Raw genomic sequence first — 11793 nt, 5'->3', positions numbered from 1 at the left:
GCCTCAAGTCGATGCTCTTGGTGAGCAGGATTCGGGTTTTTCTCTCTCTTTTCTCTCCAGCAGTTGGGTTTTTGGGAAACAGACCCGCTTCCCCCCTGAAGAGACAAGCAGGTGCCGAGATCATCTTTGGAGCCTGTCGTCTCTGTTGACAGCGCCCTCACCTCCTCACATTTGTATCCTCTGCAGGAGAAGGTTGAGTCTTCATGATGAGGTGACTGGCTCTGTGGATGTAGGGAGGGTGGTGGGTGCGATATACCTTGACTTTAGCAAAGCTTTTGATACTGTCTCACACAGTATTCTTATCAGCAAGTTAAAGAAGTATGGGTTAGATGAATGGACTATAAAATGGATAGATAACTGGCTAGAGCATAGGGCTCAACGAGTAGTGATCAATGGTTCCATGTCTAGCTGGCAACCGGTCACAAGCGGAGTTCCCCAGGGGTCGGTCCTGGGGCCGGTTTTGTTCAACATCTTTATTAATGATCTGGAGGATGGGGTAGATTGTACCCTCAGCAAGTTTGCGGACGACACTAAGCTGGGGGGAGTAGTAGATACCCTGGAGGGTAGGGATAGGATACAGAGGGACCTAAACAAACTGGAGGATTGGGCCAAAAGAAACCTAATGAGGTTCAACAAGGACAAGTGCAGAGTCCTCCACTTAGGAAGGAAGAATCCCATGCACAGCTATAGACTGGGGACCGACAAGCTGGGCAGCAGCTCTGCAGAAAAGGACCTGGGGGTAACAGTGGATAAAAAGCTGGATATGAGTCAGCAGTGTGCCCTGGTTGTCAAGATGGCTAATGGCATATTGGGCTGCATTAGGAGGGGCATTGCCAGCAGGTCACGGGAAGTGATTATTCCCCTCTATTCGGCATTGGTGAGGCCGCATTTAGAATATTGTGTCCAGTTTTGGGCCCCCCACTACAAAAAGGATGTGGACAAGTTAGAGAGAGTGCAGCGGAGGGCAACCAAAATGATTAGGGGGCTGGAGCACAGGACTTATGAGGAGAGGCTGAGGGAACTGGGCTTGTTTAGTCTGCAAAAGAGAAGAATGAGGGGGGATTTGATAGCAGCCTTTAACTACCTGAAAGGGGGTTCCAGGGAGGATGGGGCTAGGCTGTTCTCGGTGGTGGCAGATGACAGAACAAGGAGCAACGGTCTCAAGTTGCAGGGCGGGAGGTCTAGGTTGGACATTAGGAAAAAGTTTTTACTAGGAGGGTGGTGAAGCACTGGAATGGGTTACCTAGGGAGGTGGTGGAATCTCCATCCTTAGAGGTTTTTAAGCTGAGGCTTGACAAAGCCCTCTCTGTTGGGATGGGATATAGCTGAGGTTAGTCCTACTTTGAGCAGGGGGTTGGACTAGATGACCTCCTGAGGTCCCTTCCAACTCTAATATTCTATGATTCTATGAGTCCCCCCATGTTACGCCTGAGGGAATTTCCCTCCAGTGTACGGGGAGTGCTGCTGGGTTTGCAACACACATGGCCCAAAGAACAGACCTGATAAAACCAGTCTGCCAGGCCCAGAGGAGTTCTTCCCTCTCCATGGGACGACTGTGTTGCATGACTGAAAGGTCCTGCTCCAGTGATCTAGGGCTGGATCCTGCTGTCCCAGAGCAGACACGTCTTCCTTTCTTATGTGAGGAGACAAACTGCCTTCAGTGGCACAACATGCCCAGGTAAGATGTAGTCACATGAGCCAAGTATGTCAGGCCGGGCTCTCACAGTGTAGTCTGTAGTAGAGGTGCAGTAGAATTGTGAGGCAATGTTGTACACGTGGTCCAGCATTTATAACTTAGACATTTCAGTCCGGATTTAGAAAGCAGCCTAAGGGATTGGACTCTGAGTGTCTAACTGTCTTGGGTCTTCTGAAAACCCCAGGCTTGGTGGTGTGCGGTGCAAGCACAGGAAAGGACAAAGAGAAGTCCATTGTAACATTTCTTCCAGGAGAATTTAGAGAGGTAGCTAGATCCGTCACCGTACATTTGCAAATAATTTGACCTGAAATTCTTGTAAAGTTTAACAGCGTATCAGAGACAGGCAGAGCATTGCAGTGTACATTGCCGAAGTGAGGTTCAACCCCACAGAGTTCTCCGTGGTTACCTGGCAGAGGGCTCTTTGCGCTTCATCCCCATGAAGTGTCCTGTTAGGAGTGTGAGCTAAGGAAAGGAAGGGTGAATGAGTCTCAGCTGCTTTCCTGGGGAATGGGAGGTCAGTGATCACTCTATTGCCAACTCTTGCTATTCTATTATGAGTTTCACCAGCTTTAACGTTGAATGTATTGCACCAGCTCGTGGTGGCAGGAGGTCAGAGGAGAATCTCAGCTTTTTTATTATTACTAATCTTTTTTTTTCATGTTTTTTTTTAAAGTAAGCATCTAGCTGTCGTGGCATTGAAGAAAAGCTTGAGAACATGACACAAGTGCAGCCTTAAAGGCTCAGAAACCAGAAGGAAATAAAATTAGCACAAAATTAACACAAAAACAAACATGTGATTTCTAAGCCAATCTCCTGATTTTCATAAGCATTGGAATCAGTGAATTTTAGGTTTTGAAAACCCCACTAGGTGCCTAACTATGATGCTTCCCTGGGGGATTCAGGGTTATGAGGCACCTCGCTCTCACATAATCTTAGCATCAGGGAGTTGTGTATGCCTGCAGGGGGTCAGCTCCCTCTCTCCATCAGCCTTTGCAACGCAAGCAATCCTCTTTCCCCGCTTTCTCTGTACAGGGTAACAATAGAATCATAGAAGATGAGGGTTGGAAGGGACCTCAGGAGGTATCTAGTCCTACCCCATGCTCAAAGCAGGACCAACCCCAATTAAATCATCCCAGCCAGGATTTTGTCAAGCTGGGCCTTAAAAACCTCTAAGGATGGAGATCCCATCACCTCCCTAGGTAACTGATTGCAGTGCTTTACCACCCTTGTAGTGAAAAACGTTTTCCTAATATCCAACCTAGACCTCCCCCACTGCAACTTGAGACCATTGCTCCTTGTTCTGTCAACTGCCACCACTGAGAACAGCCTAGCTCCATCCTCCCTGGAACCCCCCTTCAGGTAGTTGAAGGTCGCTGTCAAATCCTCCCTCCTTCTTCTCTTCTGCAGACTAAACAAGCACAGTTCCCTCAATCTCTCCTCGTAAATCATGTGCTCCAGCACCTAATCATTTTTGTTGCCTTCCCCTGGACTCTCTAATTTGTCCACATCCTTTCTGTAGTGGTGGCCCCAAAACTGGACACTATACTCCAGATGTAGCCTCACCAGTCCCAAATAGAGGGGAATAATCACTCCCCTCGATCTGCTGTTCCTACTAATGCAGCCCAATATGCCATTAGCCTTATTGGCAATAAGGCACACTGTTGACTCATATCCAGCTTCTTGTCCACTGTAACTCCCAGGTCCCTTTCTGCAAAACTGCTGCCTAGCCAGTCGGTCCCCAGTCTGTAGCAGTGCATGGGATTCTTCCGTCCTCAGTGCAGGACTCTGCACTTGTCCTTGTTGAACTTCATCAGGTTTCTTTTGGCCCAAACCTCCAATTTGTCTAAGTCACTCTGTATCCTATCCCTATAGGCGAAAAACAACCCCGGAGCCCTCTGAGCATCATTATGGAGTGCCCAGCCCCTGTTCCACTGGACACTCACAGTCCTCTCAGATGCACAACTCCCAAAGGAATGGTACCCAGTAGCTTGCAAAATTCAGCTCAGGATCCCCACTCTCCTTTACATGCAGCACTTAGATCTTTGCATAGTGAAAACACAAATAGGTTTATTAGCAATGAACAGGGGTTCAAAAGTCAGAATATTGGAAACAAATGGTTACCATAGAAAACAAAACCATAACATGCTTCGTAGAGCCTAAACTTAACTTACAAGGTATTTCCCTTTCTCCTACAGGATAGCTCACCCCATCCTTTGCCCAGCATTTTCAACCAGGGTGGCTGAGATTTCCACTTTCATAAGATCAAAGCCAACACACAGTTTGTCTTCACAGATGGAAGGATGCCACACCATCTCTCTGCACCTCTGGATACAGCAGACCAGATCTTGGATCTCCACCTGAAAACAGGATCCTCCCAGCTGTTTACCTCTTCCTGTTAATTTCCTTCGGAAGTGCCATAGATTCGAAGGCCAGAGGCAGCTATTGTGATCATCCAGTCTGTGCTGCTGACTAAAAGAGGCCATAGAACTTCTTCAAAGTAATCGCTAGTTCAGATCTTTTTTTAAAAAAAATCCAGTCTTGATTTCAAAATTGTCAGTGATGGAGAATCCACCATGGCCCTTGGTTAATTGTTCCAATGGTTAATTACCCTCGCCATCAAAAAATTATGCCTTATTTCTGGTCTGAATTTGTCTTGCTTCAACTTCCAACATTTGGACCATGTTAGACTTTTTCTGCTAGCCTCAAGAGCCCATTATTAAATATTTGTTCCCCATGTAGATATCAGACTGTATGGACAAGTCACTCCTGAACCTTTCTTAACTGAATAGTAGATTGAGCTCTTTGAGTCTATCAGTATAAGACATGTTTTCCAATCCTTTAATCATTCCCATGGATCTTCTCTGAACTCTCCAATGTATCATCCTTCTGGAATTGCAGACACCAGAACTGAATGTCAAATTTCAGCAGCGATCGCAACAGTGTAAAATACAGAGATAGCCTGTCTACTCCTACTCATGTTTTACTGGGTGCATAACTGGTTGGAAAACCATTCCCAGAGAGTAGTTATCAGTGGTTCACAGTCAAGCTGGAAGGGCGTATCGAGTGGTGTCCCACAGCGATCAGTTCTGGTTCTGGTTCTGTCCAATATCTTCATCAATGATTTGGATGATGTCATAGAGAGTACACTTATAAAGTATGCGGACGATACCAAGCTGGGAGGGGTTGCAATTGATTTTGAGGATAGAATTAAAATTCCAAATGATCTGGACAAACTGGAGAAATGGTCTGAAGTAAATAGGATGAAATTCAATAAGGACAAATGCAAAGTACTCCACTTAGGAAGGAACAATCAGTTGCACACAAACAAAATGGGAAATGACTTGCTGGGAAAGAGTACTGGAGAAAGAGATCTGGGGGTCATAGTGGATCACAAGCTAAATATGAGACAAAAGTGTAAACTGTTGCGATAAAAGCATACATCATTCTGGGGTGTATTAGCAGGAGTGATGTAAGCAATAAACGAGAAGTAATTCTTCCACGCTACTCAGTAATGACAAGTCCTCAACTGGAATGTTGTGTACAGTTCTGGGTGCCACATTTCAGAAAGATGTGGACTAATTGCAGAAAGTCCAGAGAAGAGCAACAAAAATGTTTAAAGGCCTAGAAAACATGACCTATGAGGGAAGATTGAAAAAATTGGGTTTGTTTAATCTGGAGAAGAGAAGACTGAGAGGGGACATGATAACAGTTTTCAACTACATAAAAGGTTCTTAAAAGGAGGAGGGAGAAAAATTGTTCTCGTTAACCTCTGAGGATAGGACCAGAAGCAGTGGGCTCAAATTGCAGCAAGACCAGTTTAAGTTGGACATTAGGAAAAACTTCCTAACGGTCAGGGCAGTTAAGCACTAAAATAAATTGTCTAGAGAGGTTGTGGAATCTTCATCATTGGAGATTTTTAAGAGCAGGTTAGACAAACACCTGTCAGGGGTGGTCTAGATAATGCTTAGTCCTGCCATGAGTGCAGGGGACTGGACTAGAAGACTTCTCAAGTCCCTTCCAGTCCTACTATTCTATGATTTTATGCATCCAAGGATTGCATTAGTTCTTTGGCCATCATCTCACATTGGAAACTCATGTTCACCTCATTATCCACCATGACCCCCAAATCTTCTTCCAGAGTCATTGCTTCCCAGGATAGATCCCACATCCCGCATCCTATAGCTATGGCCTACATTCTTTGTTTACATTTAGACATATGTTTGCATGTGTCCAGTTTACCATGGTATCCAGATTGCTCTGAAGCAGTGACCTGTCCTCTTCGTTTTTTACCACTCCTCCAATTTTTGTGTCATCTGCAAACTTCATCGGTCTCCACAAGCTCTTCATTGGCATTGGACTCAGTACGCTAATAGACTTCTCTTATAGGATACGCAATACACAGTGGTGCACCAGGAAGATAAGTGGCTCCCATCTAAAGTCCGGAGAAGTTTGTCTCAAGGGAGGCTGCTTTTGAGTGACCTGCTTTTAACTACAAGCCCAGAGAACATAATTTCCAGCATATCCATAACTCCTCACAGTGATTATGATGATCAGTGTAACACTCTAGAGACCTTACATGACCCCTTTTGGTGAACTCACAGGATCCTCGGCCAGTTGGCATCTAGCTATGCTTGGATCACACTAAATACTTTTTAAAATCTGCCTCTCGATACACGAAGGGGTTTAGGCATGGCAATGCCGAGCTTTGCGGTGCTTCACCACACAGCAGATTCCACTCATTTAATAGAAGGGAACACGATACCCGAGGGAGGAGAGTGTTGGAGTGTTCCCAGTTGTGACCCCCCCAGCAGGGCATGCACCCTGAGAACAGTGTTCTACTTCCCCTCTGCCTATGTGGAGCAGGGGTTTGAAGAGGGGTCTCCCGTCTCTTGGGTGCTCTGCCCACTGGGCTACACAGTCCTTCCCTCTCTCCCTTTGGCCCAGTGCATGAATGACTTCAACAGGAGAGCCTGAGAGCATCCCCCATCCCCTGATACAGGAATAGCTCATAGTCGAGTGATTTAGGGCACCCGCCCGTGAGGAGTGAAACCCACATTCTAATCCCTTGTCTGCAGAAGGGAGAGTTCAACCTGCATCTCCCATTCCTGGGGTGAGAGCACTAAGCACAGGGCGAAAGGTTGTAAGGGAGACTGTTGCTTTCCCTGGGGCTGTGGTGGAGGATGGGAAGGGGTGACTATACTGTATAACGGTTGCTAGGGGGCAGCCAATGTTAATATGACAAATGTTTGATGTATCCTTTCTAATGATCTCTAGGTGACAGCTGGTCATAGGACATGGCAAATGGACAGTAATGATTATTAAACTGGTGATTTCAGTTAGAAAATACTGTTTTATAATAGTTGGTAAACTTGGAATTAAAAGTGCAAGCCAAGGTGTTTAAAGATTAAGGTCTGTCCGTATATTAGAGCCAGTCTTCAATTTAGACTAGTCTCCTTCACATATTTAAGCAATCTGCAATAACAGTCCAGCCTTCAGCACTTAACAACACTCAGGTAAAGTCCCGTATGTTTGGAGAAGAAGGATCTCAGTTCTGTGTCTGCCCTGGTCTTCACTTTTCAAGTAGTCAGGGTGTGCTGCCTAGCTGCGCGCTTTCAGGCTGACAAAGTTGCCTGGGACATCTGGTGCCCCAATTCCCATTAAGAATTAATAGAAATGAAACAAAATGGACAAATTTTGTTGTGTTTTATTTTGTTTTGGGCAGAACCTTGACATTTTCACACTGATATATTTTTGTTAAAAGACACTAGAAAAAAAATCACTCTTAAATTGCTGTTTCCCGTCCTCTTTCCCCCGCTCCTCCCCACATTTCTTCACTTTCTTACCTGGAATATTTGGGAAACAGCAAGAAATGCATGAAACACTGTTAATTGCTAAAAACTTGATCTCTAACAGCACCATTTCAGAGCTTGGCCTGTTTGCCAACTGGGAAAAGCGTGGGGAAGTGGTGAAAACCCTACCCTTCCACCCATAACTATTGTTTCTCTTCTCGAACGTTTTTACTGGTTTCCAGTTTCCCAGCTGGGTAACCATGACAACATGAGAACATAGAGGTTCTTCCCACCTTCCCCCACTTTCTCTTATTTCCTTTTTCTAGATTCCTTTTGCACACTTAGGAGCCCATATTCCTTCTATTACCAAATCACCCCATCTGCATCTGGCTTGCACAGCTTCTTTTGGATTACATCACCATACAGGCAGCATCTGACCAACAGCTGCAGGCCCTCTTGTTTTAGAACATAGATCTGGAACCTTTTAGGTCATCAACTTCAGACCCTTCTCCCACAGGCAAACCCATCATAACGTCCTGTTCATAAACTTACCAAGTACCATCTTCAAACTAGCTAGCGTGTTTTCATAGATTGTAAACCCAATTGGGACATTAGGATTAGGTTTGGAAGGATTAGACTTTTATCAGAAAATGTTGATTTTGTAGAACACACAGAAACAGACTAAAATATATTTCCATCGGTAATAGCTGAACTTTACAAATAGGCAAGGTCAAAAAAATGCTGCCTGAGAACTTCTTAGAGTCAAAATCCAGTGTTTGAGGCTTCTAGATAGGAATTGTTGCAAATGGACTAAATAAATAGTAAAAACAGGTCTGATTTGTTGATCTAAAAATATTTACTTTGTGTATTTTGACATGTTGACAATTTGTGCTTTAACTGTTTATAAAGCTGCAACTCCTTGAACCTCAAAGTCTATGGTCCTTAAATAATTGTCTGATTTCCCACAATGATGAAAATTTAAGTCAATAAAAATAAAAAATGCTTACAAATAAACATCGATATTATCTATCAAAATTATAAAAGAAAATCAAATTTTTGCCAAGCCTAACTATGATCATTCAGTCTAACCTCGTGTGTAACACAAGCCAGAGAACTTCATCCACTGATTGCCACATCTGGCCCATAACTTCTCTTTGTGCTTGAGCAGTTCTATTCAAAACAAATCCCATAGTGATTTAAAGTCATTTAGTAATGGAGAATCCGCCATGTCCCTAGCCAAGGGGGAGCCCGTGGCTGGCAGAGGATGCTACTGCTGTAAAATGTATAAACCTGGGATCTGAGATTTTTAAAGGAGCCTAAGGGAGTTTGGTGATCAAATTCCATTAAATTCACTGTAAGCCGAGTGTCTAATTCCTTTGGACTCTTTAGAAAAACCTTACCCTCCTGTACTCCAGTGCCAATCCAATGCCTAAAAAAATCTTAATGCTGATTTAAAATTGGCAAAATATTACATTGCATTGGCTCTTTTCCTGGGTAGGTGGCATACGCTTGTCACCTGAGATTAGTAACATGGGGAAGGGGTTCACTTGTGATGGTGAAGTCAGGATTAATTGCATAAAGGATATAGGAGTTTAAACTTTATCCCTTGGGCTATTATTTCACTTTTAATATAGTATCACACCTGATATAGACTTGGTAATGAGAGATACAAACAGAAAAGGGAAAAAAGAGATTTCCCTTGAGATTAGACATTCTCCTCTCTCTATTTCTTTCCCTTTGAGGTTAGGAGTTTGACTCACATAACAATGGCTTAGCATTTCCTTGACATTAATTGAAAATTCCCATCTGCAGAAGTGTTTAGGGAGATTTCACCTTCCTGCATGGAGGATAAATAATAAGACAACAGAGAGCGTCACTTTTATACAAGGCAGCAATACTTTTGGTATTGGTATACAATACTTTTACACCAAGACAGGCAGCAGAATCAGGACATCCTTTGTTTCGGTACCAATCTAGTACAGAGGTTTGTGTCAGCCCATTGGTTACACTTTCAGTGATGGAAACAGCACATTTACTCCCACCCTTTGTGTTCTGTCTCTGAGCTAGACAGCTGATCCTTTATTTCCAAGTGTAGAGGGAGTGAATTCAAATTTTCAAAGGGACCAGATAATTGTACCACCTTTTCTGCTTTGGCTGCTGAGGCAATGGAAATTTCCAGCCAGCACAGTTCACACTGGAAATAGGAGGCAATTTTTTTAACATTGAGAGTTATCAGTCATTGGGGCAATTTACCAAGGGATTAAATTCCTCGTCACTTAGAGAATATCTCTTAGAAAGAAATTCAATTTTGATTTAAAGACTAACTGAAACACAAGCTGCAAAACCAGATGCAGGGATTTGGGGTGAAATTTCCTGGTCTGTGTTATGCAGGAGATCAGATTAGATCATCAGCAAGGTTCCTTCTGGTCTTAAAATCTGTTATTTTAGACGTATCACATTTCCACATTAGCCACGTCTGAACAATGTTCTCTCCAGTCTGAGAATGACCAGCATAACAAACAAACAAAGCCCTCCACCAGAATACATGTGCTGATCATTCTCAATACCTCAGCATTCTACAATATTAAACATTCATGCACATCCACTAAGGGGACCATTTTGTTTTTAAGCGAGAAAAGCTTTCTTATAATCCGGTGTCTGTCTACATAATTATCTCGCTGTCTTTCTCTTCATCTCTCTAGAAACTTATTGGTACAAGAGCAGCTTGTAACTAATAAATGAATCTATTATAAGAGCTGGATATAAGAGACAAACACCTGATAGGCAGTAGGTAAAAGATAGTTGAAATGCAAGAAACCCTGCACCCTTAGGCCTGTAAAATATCTAGCTTAGCCAAATTAGTCTTTAGGTTTTAGGATAAGTCGGCTATATTATAAAGACAATTTAGCATCAGTAAGTAAGTAAATTAGTTAATAAACCCGATGAGTTCATGTCTCTGTTTGGGCTCTGCTGATGTTTTGAAAATCACTGCGGTGTGTGGATAATGGCGGCTATAAGAGCACTACACACCGCAAGATGCCTGTTGGCAACCGGGGACCATCCCCATCATGGGATCTCACAGACCAGGCTTCAAAGCGAGCTCCAACATCTACACTGCCATTTTAGAACCCTGCAGCCCAAACTCATGGACTCCCAGACAGCTCACCCGGGCCAGCCACCTGCTAGACTCTTAGATACTTCCTTAAGGGAACCACATGTTCCTGTGGTGATAATCAGAGACTCATAGAAGATGAGGGGTGGAAGGGATATCAGGAGGTCACCTAGTCCAACCCCCTGCTCAAAGCAGGACCAACCCCAGCTAAATCATCCCAACCAGGGCTTTGTCAAGCCAGGCCTTAAAAACCTCTAAGGATGGAGATTCTACCACCTCCCTAGGTAACCCCTTTCCAGTGCTCTCCCCTATGGTCAATGCTTCAGTTGCTTGATGTTATTCATAGCTAGGATGTAAGAGAGAGAGAGAGAGAACAAAATGTCCCTCCTTTTTCAAATGTCCATGAGCCCCCTCTGGGGCCTCACCTCTGCCCTTCAGGGTCAGGTGACCAACAGTATCCCTGCATGGTCTTCTCCACATCCTGAGTCAATAAGCATCACTTTATCAGATGCTTAGGCATGTCCATTACTCCTGAAAGAGCCAGGTTGTTTTATGCATGCCTCAGTGAGGAGTAAATTACCTCTCTGCTTTTAGTGTTTGCTTGGATTTGGTTCAAGCCATGTGAAACACACATTTGGGAATATTACATGGCAAAGTTTCATAACCATACATATGACATTGCAGGAAACATACTACCATAACAATAATGTTCAGTATGTCATGAGCATTCCAACAACTCCCTACATGACATACTTTGCTTTAAACAATACCCAGTTACACTATAAGGGTGAACACAAATGATACATGATCACACCATAAGGGTATACATGGGGTTTAGTGTGTCACACACTTGTCTCAACATATTATCATTCGTGAATAGTGAGAGAGAAAGAAATAGAGTGAGAGGAAGATATTTTCTTGAGGTTAGATATTCTCCTCTTCCCGTTACTTTCCCATTGAGGTTAAGAGTTTGACTCTCTTAACAGTGTCTAAACTTTTCAAAAAAACGTTTCCAGCCACATGTACACAGACAATACCCAGACTCCTTTGCCCTCCTGTGTCAGCCAGTTGCAACAGGTTGTAACAGGTTGCAGCAGGCAGACACACCTTGCCTGGGAAGGAGCAATGTGGACACAAGAACTAATGGATATAAACTGGCCATCAGGAAGTTTAGACTTGAAATTAGATGCAAGTTT

This window comes from Emydura macquarii, unplaced genomic scaffold, assembly GCF_026122565.2.
Source record: "Emydura macquarii macquarii isolate MOO-44397 ecotype Brisbane River unplaced genomic scaffold, CSIRO-AGI_Emac_v2 contig_1741, whole genome shotgun sequence".
Taxonomy (NCBI): Eukaryota; Metazoa; Chordata; order Testudines; family Chelidae; genus Emydura; species Emydura macquarii.
Note: the sequence above shows the minus strand (reverse complement) of the source record.